A 19,136-nucleotide genomic window follows, 5' to 3' on the forward strand; every position below is an offset into this window, starting at 1 on the left:
TTGAGCATTGGGTGTAGCTAATATTCGAGTGTGTTTCATGAATGGATCAATGATTGAGCATAATGGGCTAGGGATAACTTGCTTTAGTGTTGATATTTTGAAAGACATGGTTGCTTGTTGGTATGCTTGAGTATTAAAGTCTTCATGTCAAAACTAGACTATTGTTTTGAATCATATAAAAGTCCAAATGTCCATGCTATAAAGAAAAGAAATGTGATGAACATGTTAGGCAGCATTCCACATAAAAAATTCTATTTTTATCATTTACCTACTCAAGGACGAGCAGGAATTAAGCTTAGGGATGCTGATACGTCTCCAACGTATCTATAATTTTTGATTGTTCCATGCTGTTATATTATCATTCTTGGATGCTTTACAATCATTTTGTAGCCATTTTATATCATTTTTTTGGTACTAACCTATTGACATAGTGCCCAGTGTCAGTTGTTGTTTTCTGCATGTTTTTTACATCGCAGGAAATCAATACCAAACGGAGTCCAAACGCAATGAAACTTTTTGTGGATTTTTTGGGCTAGAAGACATCCAATGGGCCAGGAAAGCACCTGGGGGGGGGGGTGCTCCGAGAGGAGCACAGCCCACCAGGGTGTGCTTGGAGGCCCATGCGCGCCCCAATGGGTTGTTCCCACCTCGGGTGCCCCCTGAACCGCCTCTTTGCTCTATAAATACCCCAATATTCCAGAAACCCTAGGGGAGTCGACAAAAATCAATTCCAACCGCCGCAGAGTCCAGAAACACAAGATCCAATCTAGACACCATCTCGGAGGGGTGCATCATGTCCATTGGTGCCTCTTTGATGATGCATGAGTAGTTCTTTGTAGACCTATGGGTCTATAGTTAGTAGCTAGATGACTTCCTCTCTCTCTCTCTCTCTCTCTTGATTATCAATACAATGGTCTCTTGGAGATCCATATGATATAAGTGTTTTTGCGGTGTGTTTGTTGGGATCCGATGAACTTTGAGTTTATGATCAGATCTGAGTTTTTATCCATGAAAGTTATTTGAGTCTTCTTTGATCTCTTATATGCATGACTGATTATAGCCTCGTATTTCTTCTCCGGTATTTGGGTTTTGTTTGGCCAACTTGCTCTATTTATCTTGCAATGGGAAGAGGTGCTTTGTGATGGGTTCGATCTTACGGTGCTTGATCCCAGTGTCAGAAAGGGAACGACACTCATGTATCATTGCTATTAAGGATAACAAGATGGGGTCTATTTCTACATAAATAGATCTTCTCTACATCATGTCATCATTCTTATTGCATTACTCTGTTTCTCCATGAACTTAATACACTAGATGCATGCTGGATAGCGGTCGATGTGTGGAGTAATAGTAGTAGATGCAGGCAGGAGTCGGTCTACTAATCTTGGACGTGATGCCTATATAATGATCATTGCCTGGATATCATCATGATTATTTGAAGTTCTATGAATTGCCCAACAGTAATTGTTTTCCCACCGTTTGCTATTTTTCTCGAGAGAAGCCACTAGTGAAACCTATGGCCCCGGGGTCTCTTTTCATCATATTTGCCTTTGCGATCTATTTTCCTTTGCATTTATTTTCTGATCTATTAAACCAAAAATACAAAAATATCTTGCTGCAATTTATTTGTTCCGGATCTATTTATCCTATCTACCACTTTCACCTCACGTTATTTGCCTATCTTGAGGCGTCGTACGCGAAAGGGATTGACAACCCCTTTAACACGTCGGGTTGCGAGTGTTTGTTGTTTGTGTGTAGGTGTTGTTTACGTTGTGTGAGGAGGTTCTCCTACTGGTTTTATAACCTTGGTCTCATCACTGAGGGAAATACCTACCATCGCTATACTGCATCATCCCTTCCTCTTTGGGGAAATACCGACATAGTTCTAGCAGACATCAAGGCATGAGGAGAAATAGTTTGTGCGGCATCTGTGTTGGTATGTGTGGGTGTGAGAAGATAACGAGACCTAGGGGTAGAGGATGTGTCACCATGTGAGGTCTGGTTGGCCGAGGTGAGGCTGTTGGGTCGGTTATTTCCTGCGCCACATTGGTCGGCCTGTGACGCATTTCAGGGAGACCCATGGAGACTAGTCGTACTAGACAAAGATACCAGAGCGGTGAAGGACTATGTGTCCATTGACAAAGCAGGCTAGGATTTGTAACCCTAGGTCCCTGAACTATGGTAACCCCTTGTCTATGATATTACCATTCATCTAGCCTAACTTTAAGGTGCATCCTACAGAATGCTCTGCTGGAATCATATTCGTCAATTAGGAAGAGAGGTGGAGACAATGCGTGTGAGATAGGCCTAAAGATAATGTGCGTGTGGGAGACACGTAGGCAGGTATATGTATAGAGAAGGGTCGATGAGTATCATGCGTGCGTATGCGTGTGAGAGGAAGAGTGCTTGTGACAAAGGTTAGTGAAAGCAATTGTAAATGGTTGCGAGAGAGAGAGAGGGAGGGAGGGAGAGGGAGAGAGAGAGGGTGGTATCGAGAGTATGTGTGCGAGAAAGACACCTCGGGAGAGAGAGTGTGAGCATGTGTGGGAGACCCCCGAAGGATATACACCGTGTACGCGTATGTGTCAGAGACAAATTTATCGTGTTTGTGAGGAGGGGCCTATGGAGAGTGAATCTACATGTAAAACATTGATGTACACATTGATTAAAAAAATAATTTGTATCCAAATATTAGGATGGGATCATGATATTTGCAATTCGCCTAAGGAACAATCATTGATCCATCATACATCCATATTCTATCAAATTTGAGCATGTCTATATTATTATTCGACAAATTAATCCATAGAGTTATTATTTTGAAGTTCAGACAATGCATCGCTTTAGCAATTCGAATATAAACGTGAGTATAGTTCATGTTGTGTGTGTAAAGCACATTATACATGCAAAAGTTACAGAATGAACATTCTAAATAGCTAGCTAGGAACTAGCATACATTTGAATTCAACTCAAGGTGGTTTAAAAAGTTAGAATTCAACATGAAGTCCATTCAATTATTTGAATTCGAGATAATGGCATTTGTAAATCATACCTAAATTAAGGGGGCACCAATATTTGCTATGCTTTTGTGCATAATAGCATATATAGTTGTGTACAAAATAGATTCAAATTTACCTCCTCCATTACAAAATAATCATAGTTATAGGATTTTCAAGAGTCAAAATTTCAAAAAGAAGTGCATAAGTTAATGAGGTTTTCAAACATACAAGGTCAAATTTAACATTGTCTATTTAGGTCAATCTTGAAAGTTCAAGAGTACTCTAAGCGTGAATGCTTCTGTTTCAAAATTTCGAACGAAGTGCCAAAAGTGCCTCTACTCGCCCGAAACCACATCAGACAAATGTATGGTAGAAGGAAATTACTTTTCCAACTCTGACCCTTGAAACCTACCCGCGCGACGTCCATAGGTCTAATCCGGGGTAGGTTTGTAACTTCATCTTAACGCCAGACAACTGCCTCCAAAAAACATTCATACACCGTGGCCGCCTAAACACACATGCGCTCGGCCGAATCGCTCCTGCCCACTATTTGGGACACCTGGGATTATTGTCCTACCCCCGACCCGTAGTAGGTCTGAAATTTAAGAGGGGGGAAAAGTTTGTACTTCCACAAATTTCAAACAAGCGCGTCCCAAACCGAAACATAGCTCCCCTATCTCCTCTAAGGCGACTCGGGGGTAACCCTAGCACCACCGCTGCGCTCTCTCCCCTCTCTCCCTCCCCTCCGTCACTGCCAGAGGGGCTCCTGACGCTCGCACGAGGCCCCAATGAAGGAAACGGCAGGGGATCTGGTGCATCCTCCCTGGGTGGAGGGTTGCGGCTCCCGGGGCGGCGGCCCCGGCCGATGGTGCGCGGCATGGCCTGGGCGATGCTAGAGGGTGCTGGTGGGCGCCCTCCACGGCTACGCGGGCAGCATGGTGGTTGTGGACATTGGTGCTGCGGTGCACCTCGCTGGCCACTATACCACCTTGGAGAAGCTTCGGTGTCGCCCGATCTGCTCTGTTTCATGCCAACACCAGTCCTCGGTGGCTGCGGTCGTCGTATCTTGGTGATTGCCGGCTGGATCTAGCGTTTGGGCGAGGATCATGGGGAAACCTCTGCCGGCGCGGCACCCCCCCAAATTCAACGCCTTTGGTGCCAATCCCCTTCTTGGAGGCTTTGGGTGGTTCCTCTCCCTTTCGCCCCCCCTGAGATCTGGCGAAAGTTGGCACTCCCCTGATCTGGGCATCGATGACACCTCAGTGGCATGCTTTTTCTTGAAGGCGGCGACTAGGATTTACTCTTGGGGGTGGAGCGGCTGGTGGCTTGGCTCCGAAGCATGACGGACTGGTCTTCCTGCTTCTTCTTGCTCGGCTTCACCCGGCGCAAAGTGATGCCTTCTTTGGTCTTCTCCATGGGTGTGCGCCTTCGTTCGACAGCTCGCGTCCCGTGCTCCGTGCTGCCACTGCCGGCTTGATGCTCATCGGGTTGGTCCTCAGTGGTCCGTTAGTCAGCTCCATCTGCTTCTCCTGTGGTAGCTAGACACCTTGAGTTGGGCTTTGTGGTAGCCACTCTGCTGTTCACCTGTGCAACACTCATCGAGCCTGGGTGAAAGGGTAGTGGCCCTTTGCGACGGTGGAGACAACTCAAGTGTTGCCCATGTTTGGCCAGAGGATGCAGCCGACGCTCGATGCTTGCTCGGTGTGGCCCTCCTTCCGTTTTCTTAGTTGGCTAGTTGGTGTAGGCGTAGTGCTGGCCATCGGCATCAGTGTGTCTGCTATTGCCATTGTGGTGTTCTACCTAATGCCTTGTATCTTCCTTTCCGCTTTGCTTTGCATTTCATTTTGAAAGTGTGTTATATCGACTAGGGGGGATGAATAGGCGATTTTTACAAACTCGTCGCTGAGGAAATTCGAAGTGGGGAATTTCCAAAGCAACAAACTACTAGCAGCATAATAAGTACTCAGGTACATGCATAACAAAGAAGTAGCATAGTCATCATGATGAAATGAAACATACACAAAGCACATGCAGCGTGAAAGACAAGATAAGCAGGCTGAAGACAAGGTGACTGAAGAAATAGGATTGAGGAAATTGAGAAAGTCTTCAAACAGTAACAATCAAGTTCATCAACACATGAATGAGGAAATGAAAGGGTTGAGGAAATAGAACCAGTAGCTTGGTGAAGACGATGATTTGATAGACCAGTTCCAATTGCTGTGATAGTTGTACGTCTGGTTGGAGCGGCTAGGTATTTAAACCTGAGGACACACAGTCCCAGACACACAATCCTCACCATATTTTCCTTCAGCTAACACAGACCTTGCCCAACCACTCGTGGTAAGTCTTCAGGTGACTTCCAAACCTTCACAGACTCGGTCACTCGGCGATCCATGATTCCTCTTGGATGCTCTAGACCATGATGCCTAACCGTCTGGAGGATGCGCAATCCTCAAAGGTAACAAGTGTCGGTTCCACACAGGAACAATCTCTTCAGTGATGCTCAATCACTTGGGTTGTAGGTGTTTGGGTTTTTGGGTTTTTCCTCACTTGATGATTTTTGCTCAAAGTGCTCGGAGGATGGGATGCTCTCAATGACAAGTGTTAGTTTCTCTCGGAGCTGCCAACCAACTAGTGGTTGTAGGGTGCGGCTATTTATAGCCTAGGAGCAGCCTGACATGATAAGACATATATAAATGCCCTTTTAATGATATGATCGTTAGGTAGATAAGATATTTTGGGACAGCTGGCGCGTAGCACAACAACGGTCGGAAATTTGAGCTCTCAAATTCCTCAGGGCTATCATGTTCCTCACTTGTAGGCAATTCGCACTGGCGATTTCCTAACTCCTTAGTCAGAAGAAATTCCTCAGAGACCAGAAGATCTTCGTCTCTGTCACTGAAGAAATTGACTGTACTGTATGAGATTTCCAATGGCCTCACTCAAAAGGATTGGGTAGGTGTAGGCTTTGAGATGAGCATCACATGGAAAGTGTTTGCTTAGTTTTACCTCGACCCCCTTTAACAGTACGGTGTTTCCTATGACTCAAGAAAGAGAAAATGAAACTATGATAGCCAAAGTCTTCATGCTTCATAATCCTCGCATCAATATCAAAGTCTTCAAGGTCACACTAATTTCCTCATTTTCAAAGTCTTCAAGAAAACCAAAGTCTTCAACTGAAGACATTCATTTTTAGGGGTCGACATTCATCATAGATATCAAGCTCCTCATAGACTTATAGAGCATGTGTACACCCACAAACACATTAGTCCCTTAACCTATAAGTCTTCAATACACTAAAATCACTAAGGGGCACTAGATGCACTTACAATCTCCCCCTTTTTGGTGATTGATGACGAATAGGTTAAGTTTCAACAGGGATAATTATATGAAGTGTAGACACTAATATTGAGGGATTTGATTGCAAGATATAGAAGAACCCCCCTGAAGATGTGCATATTTGAGGAATTTGCTTTGGATAGCAAATGCACATTGTAGAGTAAAATCATGGATATCTCCCCCTATATCTTGTAATTCAAACATGAATTTGACATACAATATGAAGAATTTGAAATGCATGATGAAATATGGTGTCTGACGAAATTCAGCATGCATGCATTAAGGTACTTGAGGAAATAAGCATGCAGAAAGCAGTCAAAAGTATCAGAGCACCATAGAACTTAAGTTTACAACTCATCAGAGCAAACACCTCAGAAGAGCAAGAGTTGTAACCTAAAGAAAAAACGCCCATATATAAGAGACCCGCTTGAAGACTAACTCAAATTTCTCCCCCTTTGTCATCGAATGACCAAAAGGGATGAAAAATGAGGACTAACACCCCTAAAGAATATCATCACGATGTCGATGGAGCCAAATTGATGCTTGACCCACTTGTGATTGCGATCGACCTTCTGATGAAGACTTAGAAGAAGCTCACAATCAGTCATCACTCATGGAGTAGTGGCTTGAGGAACTGGCTTTGAAGCTTTTGCGGCAGAGTCTTGGGTTGCAGAGTCATCATTAGTGGAATAAGATGCAACTTTGCAAAACTAACCATCCAATGGATGAGTACCTTCATCAATGACAATAGCTTTGCCTTTCTCACCAGCCGAGGAAATAGTTCTTTTGAGGACTTCAATAGGAGGTAAGAAGCTGAGGTGATTCTGACAATCTGCCTCGTAATGAATTGAAGACATTGATATGATGAATTTCGTGATCCAGGGAGCATAAGGCTTCAACTCAAAAGTTGACAGAGCTGCATTAGCCAAAGTTGAAAGCACAAGTGCTCCCTGGGTGATTTTGGTAATTCATGACAACATATCTCTTGTTGGACTAATACTTGTACCTAGTGCATTTCAGATAAGTTCAACATTGGAGTGGCATGGGCATGGACAAGAGGATGTGGAACCCCTTTAAGATGCTAAGGACAAATATTGGCAAAAGCTCAAGACTCTACCTTTTGTATTTTAGTGATCCAAGATCACATTGAGTCCATAGGAAACCCAATACTGTTAAAAGGGGATGATGTGTTGCTTAATTGCTTGCTTGCTCAAAGTGCTTAGTGATATGCTCCAAAACCCTCAGCCTCTTTCTCACATCCACATATGTCCTAAACCTAAATGTCAAACTCGGCCCCACCGACCTTGTCTATCCGGCGCCACCGAGTTTCATCATATTCAGCCACTGCCAACCCTAGTTACTTCGGTCACACCGATGGGATCTCGGTCTCACTGAGATGGGCTTGCAATCTCTCTGTGATCTGGTGCAACATTTTTGGTCTAACCGAGTTGGTGCAGTCGATCCCACTGTGGTTGCTTGACCAATCCTCTGTTTACTTATTACCAAAATCGATCTCACCGAGTTTGAGTAATCGGTCAAACCGAATTGAGGTTTTACCCTAACCCCTGCACATTTGTCCCACCGAGATGACTATATCGATCACATCAAAAATCCTAATGTTCACATTCTTACCTAGATCGTCTGACCAAGTTTGCTGATTCGGTCCCACCAAGTTTGGGAATCTGTGTGTAACGGTTAGATTTTGTGTGGAGGGTATATATACCCCTCCACCCATTCTTCATTCGTGAAGAGAGCCATCAGAACAAACCTACACTTCCAGTACTCATTTTCTGATAGAGAACCACCTACTCATGTGTTGAGGCCAAGATATTCCAATCCTACCATATGAATCTTGATCTCTAGCCTTCCCCAAGTTGCTTTCCACTCAAATCATCTTTCCACCATAGCCAAATCTGAGAGAGAGAGAGAGAGAGAGAGTTGAGCGTTGGGGAGACTATCATTTGAAGCACAAGATCAAGGAGTTCATAAACAACACACCATCTATTACCTTTTGGAGAGTGGTGTCTCCTAGATTGATTAGGTGTCACTTGGGAGCCTCCGTCAAGGTTCTAGAGTTGAACCAAGGAGTTTGTAAGGGCAAGGAGATCGCCTACTTCGTGAAGATCTACCCTAGTGAGGAAAGTCCTTCGTGGGTGATGGCTATGATGGGATAGACAAGGTTGCTTCTTCGTGGACCCTTAGTGGACTCGCGCAACCATTACCGTTCGTGGGTTGAAGTCTCCATCAACGTGGATGTACGATAGCACCACCTATCGGAACCACGCCAAAAATCTCCGTGTCTCCAATTGCATTTGCACACTCCAATCCCATCCTTTTACTTTCTTGCAAGTTGCATGCTTTACCTTCCGCTGCTCATATACTGTTTGCATGCTTGCTTGAATTGTATTGTGTATGCTTGAAATTGTGTTAATCTACCACCTCAACTTGAAAAACTTAAAAACTGCCAACTTTGTTTGTTGAGGGTCTAATCACCCCCTCTAGACACCTCTTCTCGATCCTTTCAATTGGTATCTGAGCTTTGGTCTCCATTGCTTTGGTTTAATCACCATTGGAGGAATATGGATGAGTCTACGTTGGGGAGTCTTAGACGTAGAGTGCCTATGCTTGATGGAGAGTTCTTTAGTGAGTGGAAAAATGAGATGCTTGGAATTTTTCATGAATATCACTTGAACAGGTACATTACTACTCCTTGTGAACCCCTTGTTGATCCCGTGCATCCTACCCATGATGAGTCTCTCGACATGATTCACAATATTAGAACTATCAATCTTATCACTAGAGGCTTGCCTAGAAATTTGATTGGTCACTTGCCTACTCTTGATTGTGCTTATACTATATGGAGATTTCTTGAGGAACGATTTCTAGACTACTCCTTGAAAAACTTAGATGAGATTCTTCACAAGTGTATTGCTTTGAATAAGATGAATCCCAATGATCCTAAGTTTGGAGATTGTTTATTTGAGGTTACCAATCTTATGCGTGCCAAATGAGATGTTGGAATCATTAGCAATATTATTTCCGAAGCTATTAGAATTCATAGCGATGAACATTGTCAAAATCATATATCTAATGAATCACTCTCTCTAGGAAATGATCATTTGCAAGATGATGTTGAACATGGATACTATGATGAAGATGATGATAATGATTTGATCTTGAAGAGTCTATGAGACACTTTGGTGTTATGGCTAATCTTCGCAGCTACATGGCTGGAGGAAAGGAATGGGTCCTTGATAGCGGATGTACCGATCACATGACCGGAGATAAAGATATGTTTCGTCAGCTTGCTGAAAATGATGGCCCTCGAAAGTATGTCACTTTCGGTGATAACTCAAAGGGTAAGGTGGTTGGACTTGGTAAGGTGGCCATCTCACATGACAGCTCCATACAAAATGTTATGCTTGTTGAATCCCTTGGCTATAATCTGCCTTTTGTATCTAGACTAGCTGATTTTGGTTTCAGTGCCATATTTACTAAAGTATATTGCCAAGTGTTTCAAAGAGATAATCATAAAATGGTATTTATCGACATATGTAGAGGTGATCTATACATTGTTGACTTCACTAAAAAGGCTCAACCTAGAACTTGCTTATTTGCTAAATCTTCCAAAGGCTGGTTGTGGCATAGACGGTTAGGTCATGTGGGCATGCAAAACCTTGACAAACTTATTAAAGGTGATCATATCCTTGGTGTTAAAGATGTCATATTTGATAAGGATAGACTTTGCAGTGCTTGCCAAGCAGGAAAAAAGGTTGGAGGAATCCACCCCGTGAAGAACATCATGACCACGAGAAGACCGCTCGAGCTACTTCACATGGATCTCTTCGGTCCCAATGCCTACAAGAGTCTCGGTGGTAACTCGTTTGGACTAGTCATCGTTGATGATTTTTCAAGATTTACGTGGGTGTTCTTTCTCGATGATAAATAGCAGGTTCAAAAGATCTTCAAAAACTTTGCTAGGAAGGCCCAAAACCAATTTGAAGTGAAGATCAAGAAGGTTCACAACGACAATGGAACAGAGTTCAAGAATGCCAATGTGGACACCTTTCTTGATGAAGAAGGGATCTCACATGAGTTCTCGGCTACGTACACACCTCAACAAAATGGAGTTGTTGAGAGGAAGAACCGGACGCTCATTGTCGTGGAAAGGTCACGGTAGATGTCCTAGCAAAAGGACTTAGTCATGGAGCCATTGCAACTAGGTAGCTTAAAGGGGTTAAACGGGACAAAGGACACTGGAGTTTATACTGGTTCAGCCCCTTGCGGTGAAGGTAAAGGCCTAATCCAGTTTGAGATGGTATTGCTTATGTCTCGATTACTAGGGAGCGAATCCACTTGACCTACCTTTCGATCTATTGTTTCTTGTCCTGAACCGCCGCCGGGTCATCCCTTTATATACACAGGTTGACGCCCAGCGGCTCACGGAGTCCCGGCCGGCTCATAGATAACGTGTCCGGCTCGGTGACTATCTTTACATGCCTTACAATACAAGTCATTACATATATGGCGGTTTACCCCTACAGGCCTCGAGTCGCCTTTGGGCCTTGGGCCCTTAACTAAACCGCCATCTTTAATATCCTCGTGGGCTTCATATGATGAATCGCCATAGGTATAACCCGACCCCTCCTGGGCGGGTCATACCTAATAGTTATATCCCCAAAATTAGGCCCCAGATTGATTTGAACTGGTTCATGTCAATCTTCAATATTTAGAGAAAATCTTCCCTTCTTCATTTGTGCAAGAATTCATAACCTGCCATGACGCCATCCTCTGGATTTGTGATAACCCGCCATGACGTCACCTGCCATTAATTCACACAATATCCAACATATCTCAATGGATCTTTACCTTAATAACCGTCCCGAGAATCGAGGCGCCTGGGCAGTTGGATAACCATGTTTTGGCCTCCTCATTTTTTGCGCCCACTTATTAGCTTTCTCCTTATAAATAGCCACGACCGACCTCTTCTCATTCTACCCTTTTTCCATCGTCTTCCTCCTCTCGTGACTCTCTGCCACTCGAGCTCCGCCGCCGCCGCGAAGAACCTCGTCCTCCTCGTCCTTGGCCACTGCATCAACCTGTGTCGGAACAGAGTACACCAGCGCTCCACCGCAGTCAGATCTACATCTGTAAGTGCTCCTCCTCCAACGCTTCATATTGCATTAGGGTTTCGGCTGTTCTTTGTGTTCTTCGTAGTTCTTTCCTAGTTCTTACACCATAGCACCTTTTAATCTAAAGACGACATAGAACTTGTGCGGTAGTAGTTTTGCCTTTGCCTTCAATACCAGCAGACCCTTTTTCCTTTGAAAATAGATCTCATTAAAGCTTACGAACTCCCCTGCACTGGTTTTAGGTCTTGATTTATTTTCTTTTAATGAACTGCCACTGATCCGAAATAATAATTGTAATCTGTGAAACCTGTTTGTACGGTACTTAGCAAAAAACTGCATCTTGATAGATCCTCCTAGTCATGGTGGCTCATATCACCGGTTGTAGTTAAATTCAATGCTCAACATTTTCTCTTTTGATAGACATCAAACTGCTCATGGCATCTTAGATAACCTGCTATAACTAGTCATATACCATTAGGCCCCTTTTTAAGCCGTCATTTGAATATGTGCTGTAATACTTTCCGTCCGACTTAATTTGAACCGGCAAACTTTTCCTTTTTCCTTTTTAGGCTTCCTTCATAATGCCGCCTAAAACAACCACTTCCTGTAACTAGGTTCCTTCCATTGTCACGGAAAACACTCTTCAAGACTTTGTGAAAACCGGTTACTTGCCAAAGAAGTCTGTCATGTCTTACTGCGCCCCCAAGCCGGAAGAAGAGAAACCTCAGCCAAAGGAAGGCGAAGTTATTGTCTTCACGAATCATATGAACCGGGGCTTCTCACCGCCCGGCTCTAAGGTCTTCAGGGATGTTCTGCACTTTTTCAACCTTCATCCTCAAGACATCAGACCCAATTCCGTGTCCAACATATGCAATTTCCAAGTGTTCTGTGAAGTCTACCTTCAAGAGGATCCCACTGTGGAGCTATTTAGAGAGTACTTCTATTTGAACCGGCAAAATGAGTATTCAAACTAACCCAGTCTAAAGCTTGGTGGAATCTCAATTCAGCGGAGGAGGGATGTTATCTTCCCTTATGCCCACCTACCGAGTCACCCCAAGGACTGGAACCAGACATGGTTCTATTGCAAGGATACCTCTCCGGCTGACGAGAACCAGCTGCCCGGCTTTCGCGCCCTGTGTCTGGAATCAAATCATCCTCTTCCCGACAAGCTGTCAACCACTGAACGCAAGAAACTCGCCCCTACCTTTGCCAAAGTCAAGGCTCTATTAGGAAACTGCCTAAGTGGCATTGACTTGGTCCAATGCTGGGTTTCATGGCGGATCATTCCCTTAAGCCGCCGCTCTGGCTTAATGTGTGCCTACACGAGTGAGAAAAAGGATCCACTGCGCCACAGCTCCGTGGACTTAACTGACGAAGCCATTAATGAGATGACAAAATCCCTTCTGCATGAAAGCCTAGTAGACTGCAGCAAGGTGGGCCTAAGCCCTTTCTGCGCAGCTAACCCGGCTCCAGGAGTAAGCTGCCAAACTTAGTTACTTATTTTACCTTCATCCTTAAATACCTTCATTTAACTCCTCATTGATGATTTTCACAGGCTGATGATGATTTATGGAAGAAAGAGTATGATCATGAAGCTGCCAAGAGAGCTAGGAAGGCCAAGAGAGCCGCTAAGAGAGCCACCAAAAGAGGGGAAAGAAGCCCAACGCTTCTGAATTGCTTCAACTGGACGACACCTCTGAGTCGGAGGTAGCCCTTAATTCTCTTGGCTCCTTTTTCAACTATCTTATTAACACTGACTATCATCAGGATGACATGGGAACGAGTCAGGCGGTTGAAGAAGAGGTAACTATCATTTCCTCCGACTCTGAGCCCTTGCCAAGAAAAAAATTCGAAGAGTAACCCGAAAAGTAAGCTTTTCACACCCCTTAGCTCATCTGGATCCTCATTTTTTTGAAGCAACAACAGTACGAGAGCCGGCGACAGACTCGGACCAGCAAGGATGCGGAACTATCCTCCGTCTTACCAAACACTCCGAGGAAGCGTCGAAATGAGGTCACCCCTAACTTAAACTCTTTTTATCCTTTGGCGGGTCTCACTCGTCAACCACTCAATTCTTCCGACTCAAATTATCAGGAAACATCTCATTCCTCTTCCGGCGACTCAATTCAATCTAATCTACCGGCTTTCAGGATGGCTCTTGGGTAATGGCGATTTACTTATCATTTACTCATTATGATCCTTTTGTACTTATACTGACTTTTATAACTCATGTAGTGGAAAAGCCAAGCCCAGCAAGAGGGCAAAGATGAATAAGCCAGTCGAAGATCTGAAAGTCAATGAGCCGGAGCATCAGACCCCAGCGCCTGAAATCTCCGGCCCTCAATCATCTGAGCCGGTTCTTGATATTCCATTAGCGACTCCTGCACCTCCTATTGATCAAGTCTATGGCGACACTTTGAACCCTGAAGCACCAAGCCCTATCAAGACGGCCGATGCACAAGGCGATGATGTAGTGATCACCAAGACCGGCTTTAAAGAGCCGGGAGTACCTATTGTCCTGGTCAAGCACTCCGCCAAGGAAGAACATTTTGAGCAGCGCAAAGTGCGATTTGATGTCGCCAATTATTCTCAACTAAGCATTGGTGAAATATACTCTGGGTTTCTCAGCCAAGTACACAACAGCCGTGAGCTCGAAGTTGACATGGTGAAGCAAATGCACCAAAAATTTGAGGTATAGGCCCCACCATTCTTTAAGTTATGCATATCCTGCCAGCAGAAGGCGAATTCAAAGTTTGAATTTAGTGTGGTTGAAGCAGAAAAAGTGAGGACCGGCTTTGAAGTTGAGAAAAACGCCTGGGCTAAAGAGAAATAGCCTTGACACAACGGGCTGAGAAGGCGGAGGCGGCTCTCCAGGAAGCGACCACTGAACTCACCGACTTAAAACACCAGTCGTCTCAGATGGTTTCTCCTATCTTTGATAAGTCGCCTTATCAAATTTGAATATCTTCCTTGATGATATGAACCACTTTTAACCCATCCAATGATTACTTTGCAGGCCCTAGAAGCACCAATCTCAACTAAGATATGCTTGTGAAGCTGAAGGCGGTTTACACATTGGTAGAGCAGCTTTACACTGGTGCTCAGCATGCATTGGCCACAATTTCTCCATCTAATGAAGCCCCCACTCTCTTGGTTGATGTGTTAAGGAAGCTTTCCGTCTTGCCCGAGAGGTTTAATGAAATGAAGCGATCATCTGCGAGAGCCAGAGCTGTGACTGCCTTAAGCCGGGCCAAAGCATGGTTCCCGGAGTTAGACTCAGCCGATATCTCTATCGGGTATCCAAGCTTAAAAGAAGACGACACTCCGTTTGACCAGAAGGACTTTGCTGCTTGCGTGAAGGATATACGTCCTCTGGACAGTCTGTTTGCCAATGAGACAGACTGACGGTGTCCTGGACTAGGGGGTACTCACCACATCGTCTCCGGATCAGCTGGATTGGGCCAAGGATCCCCATGGCCGTATACTCATGGGTCAGTTCGGACAACCCCTGCCGCATACAAGGAAGACTCCACAAGACTTGGCGCCCAAGACAAGGACTCTCCTAAAGCCTAGGCCTCCGGTGTCTTATATAAACCGAGGCCAGGCTAGTCAAATAGACAATCTCATATTCATTATTATCATCTCGTGGTAGACATATGTATTCTATACTATCCCCATATGAATACAATCAAAAGCAGGACGTAGGGTTTTACCTTCATCAAGAGGGCCCGAACCTGGGTAAAATCCGTGTCCATGTTACCATCACTCCAAGACGCCTAGCTTAGGACCCCTACTACGAGATACGCCGGATATTGAACCGACATTGGTGCTTTCATTGAGAGCCTACTGGGCGATCGTCGCGGAGCGATGGGATGATCAGGTGTTACTTTTTCAGTAAAATCTGTTTTACGTCTTTTGCGAGAATTATTGTTGTTATGTTGTGCTATTTTTTCTGCACACATATCGGGATCCATAAAATTTTGGCGGTGGCGGTCGTGTGTGCTGCCTGATCTTACATCGGATCTGAGCCAAGGACACACACGTAGCAGCAAGCTGGATCGCAGCGTAGGTCAAGTCAAAGAACTAATCGGTGGCGTTCGAGCCGAGGAAACCGCAGAGCTACTTCTATTTCAGGCGAAGCAGCGGACGCAAGAGCGATTAAGACCTATCATGGCATACACCGATGTACAAGTTGGTATCTGGGCCAGCCGAGAGTTCGGATAATTGAGTCTAAATCATCGCCCCATAGATCAGCACGGACCAATGAGACGATCAGAGTCTGGCGACTAGCGGTCTATCGGGTCCGAGCTCCGCTTTAACTTATGCGCGTCATGGAGTTGTGGAAGAATCGGGCACACAGGCGAAAGAAAAATACGTGAAGCAGTGCGCAGGGGCTAACCATAATTCATGTCGCTGGCCGGACAACAGGGAGACCTGATCCTTTTCCTCTTCTGTTTATTATTTAATTATTACTAAAGCAGTCTATGCTTTTGACTAATTGTCTGTCTTTGTGCACTTTCCACGTGCAAGTACTAATACTATTACAAGTGCTGCCCGTGCCCACGTAATGGAAGCAACAAATCTCTCTCCTCGGATTGCTACATAGTGGAGGCAAGGACCTTAAGCACACACGGCACACAGGACTATAGATTTGCATAGACTGCTATTTATCTGCTTTGATCGGCTATGGACAGCGTCATCAAACAGGTTTAATTTCTCCTGGCTACTCCCTCTAGCACGTAAAGTTATTATTACGCACAGAGCATTTTTCTGTTGCTTTCTACTGCCTTATTTCTGCAGAAATATCCTATCGGCATTCGTACATGGCGATCTCTGTCCGCGTCAGTCTGACAAATGTCTCGATTGGGCGGTCGCTTTTTCATAAGCCTGGCACACATCTAAAATTGATTGTGGCTGTGTCATCACCTCGGCCAACCGACCTGCATAGACATCTCCGCGCTGCCACTCCGTCGAGCCAACCCTGACGCGCAGGCCAAACTTACCTCACGATTCGCTTCGCACATATTAATTATGCAATTTTTTCTTTCAAGTATTATTGTTTTTTGGACTGCACTATTTTCTGTGTGTAGGCAATCTACTTAGGCTGGGCTGCGCTAACACCTCGGCAAGTCGATGTCGTCGTTCCTCCTGCGTCAGCCAAGTCATGGCATCACCTCAACGCGTGTCCTTGTGTTGGCTTTTCTGCGCTACCACTCCGCCGGGCCGACCTCGACGCCCAGGCCATATTTACTTCACTTAAATTAATTAAGTACAAGAATTTTTTACAAAATATTATTATTATCATTACTTGTTATTACCTTTGGCTGGCATGATTTTATGTGCACAGGTGAACCAACTTCGGCTAGCACCTTGTTGGTCGGATGGCCATACCGACTTTTCCGGTTGCCTTGAGGACTTCGGCATCGCTGATAGAGCATTACCTCATTGAGTGTTCGGCACACGGACCATATTTCTTTTATGGCTCACTTTGCATAAATTATTCATTATGCTACAATTTTTCATTATTATTATTATTTCTGGCTTGCACTATTTTATCTGCGCAGGCAATTGACTTAGACCGGGCCGCGCTGTCGCCTCGGCGCGCTGACATCGTCGCCCCAGCTCCGTCGACCAAATTGCGTCGTTGCCTTGGAGTGCTTCCCTGTGTTGGCAACCCCGCATCGTCGCTTCTTCAACCTACTCGGCCGGAGACTCCAGTGTCATCCGGCGACCTGCTCCATGACCTCGGCTAGATTGGGGGCTTCACCTCTTCGGAGTGCCGAGCTCTTCGCTCAGCCACATCGGGCTTGGGGTTGAGACCTTGTCCCGCACCAAGCTCGGACCACGTCATCAATGCCGAACACATTAACCAGCTAAGTCGCTTTCATGCTCAAAAACTCCCAGTTTTATATTTTGTTCGGTTCGACCAAGCATTATACTTTTTTGGCAAAAAGTTGCTTGTGAAAAACTTCCTTGTCGAAACCTTGTCTGTGACACACAAATTCAAATACCACGTTTAACCGGGGGCTTCCTTTATGGAGCCTTTCCTCTTGCATATGATTATACTTGTACGGCTTCGTTCCTTGTTCATGTATTACACCATAATATGCACCATATTGACTTAAGTGTTCCGCAAGCTGGGTTGCCTTGCTCCTGTGTTTGCCCCTACGTTCCCGATTGTTCAGCTAGGGAGTAAAGGGAGCACCTATGCGATTGTCACGACCGGGTCCTCCGAGCTCTGACCTCAGACTGGGTGAAGCCGAAAGCTAGCGCTCTTATTGTTTTCAATTATGGTCGGCACACAAGGGAACTCATGAGTACAAAAAATCTATTGCACAAGTCTCATAGCAGCAATGAGCAACCGAAGAAAGGTATCGGTGGGGGTACTATTTTCTTTGAAGATGCTTCTTACACTTCGTTAGTAATATAGTATAAGTTCCCTGAGCGCGCTTTGTCTGTTATAGCCTTATCGCCTGATTGCCTGGTTATCGGAAACACCGTCGATATTCTCGACAGGTGGAGTACATGACACTTTTCGGCCCTTGGCCGAAGAGGGAGAAGCCGACGGTCGGTTAAGACGCGTTTAAAGTTCGGGCGAACACATATATGATATAAGTACTTCGGTACATACAATCATTATACATAAGATTCTTTTACCCAAGTCACTTGGGGGCTCTTAGATTTATATGAGCTGTTCTATAGTAAATGTGTTTTCTTCTTGGTTGTTGCACAGTCCTTTTATACCGCTCCTTTTTCGACTCGAGTATATGGTCAATAGCCGGATAGCCTGTCTTCTCTCTAAAAGCCGCTCGAGTGTAGTTCACTAAACTGGCTTCGGAGAAGTACTCCGCCTTTGGGATAAGGAGCTTGAAGCAGTAGGCTGACCCGCGTGAAGTCTTGAGATCGGATGTGTCGTGTTAATTAAAGCACGACAGAAGCTCATTTTTTATTCCAATTTTCGGATTGGCACCGAACACTTGATCTTGTTCAGACGTCAAGTTTTTCTGACGGTTTTTGGTTTTCCAAGCTTATAGCACTTCTAAAATATTTGTGTGTTTCCAGCATAAGTCTCGCAGTGCAACGCCGGACACCTTTAGAGATTCGTCAAAAATTCTCGGATATTTCTATATATGCATCAGTTTCGAATTGTGTCTTCGGCCAATAGTTGGGTTGCCCGGCTCCTGTGCTTGCCTCCTACATTCCGCTTTGTTCGGCTTGGTGTGCAAAGGGAGAACCACTGCGATTGTGCTTCCAGCTCGCATGGTTAAGCACCTCAGTGGAGAAAGCCGAAAACTGACTGTCACAATAAAGCGTAAACTGGTTAGCGGTCCGATGACTGTATTAAATGACGGGCCCTTCATAACATTAGCCGAAGTGTTTACGACTTGATTTCGGCTGTCGCCGAACACTAACCGGTGGGCTACTTGCTGGCCTCCCAACTTTAAGATCCTATGACTAAGTGAAAGTTATAAAGCCCGCATATCTGATTGCCTCGTTTCCGCTAACACAACCGCCTTCGGGCACCGATACGTCGGCTAAGGGTTGTTTTGTTATTGCGGAAACACCCTGCATAGCATCTACAAGGGGGTAGAAGCCGACGATGGGCCACTTTCAGATTATAAACAGTCGCAACGGAGGTAAAAATTTGGGTTCATTTAGACCATAG

Source organism: Triticum aestivum, chromosome 2B, assembly GCF_018294505.1.
Source record: "Triticum aestivum cultivar Chinese Spring chromosome 2B, IWGSC CS RefSeq v2.1, whole genome shotgun sequence".
In the NCBI taxonomy this organism is placed as follows: Eukaryota; Viridiplantae; Streptophyta; class Magnoliopsida; order Poales; family Poaceae; genus Triticum; species Triticum aestivum.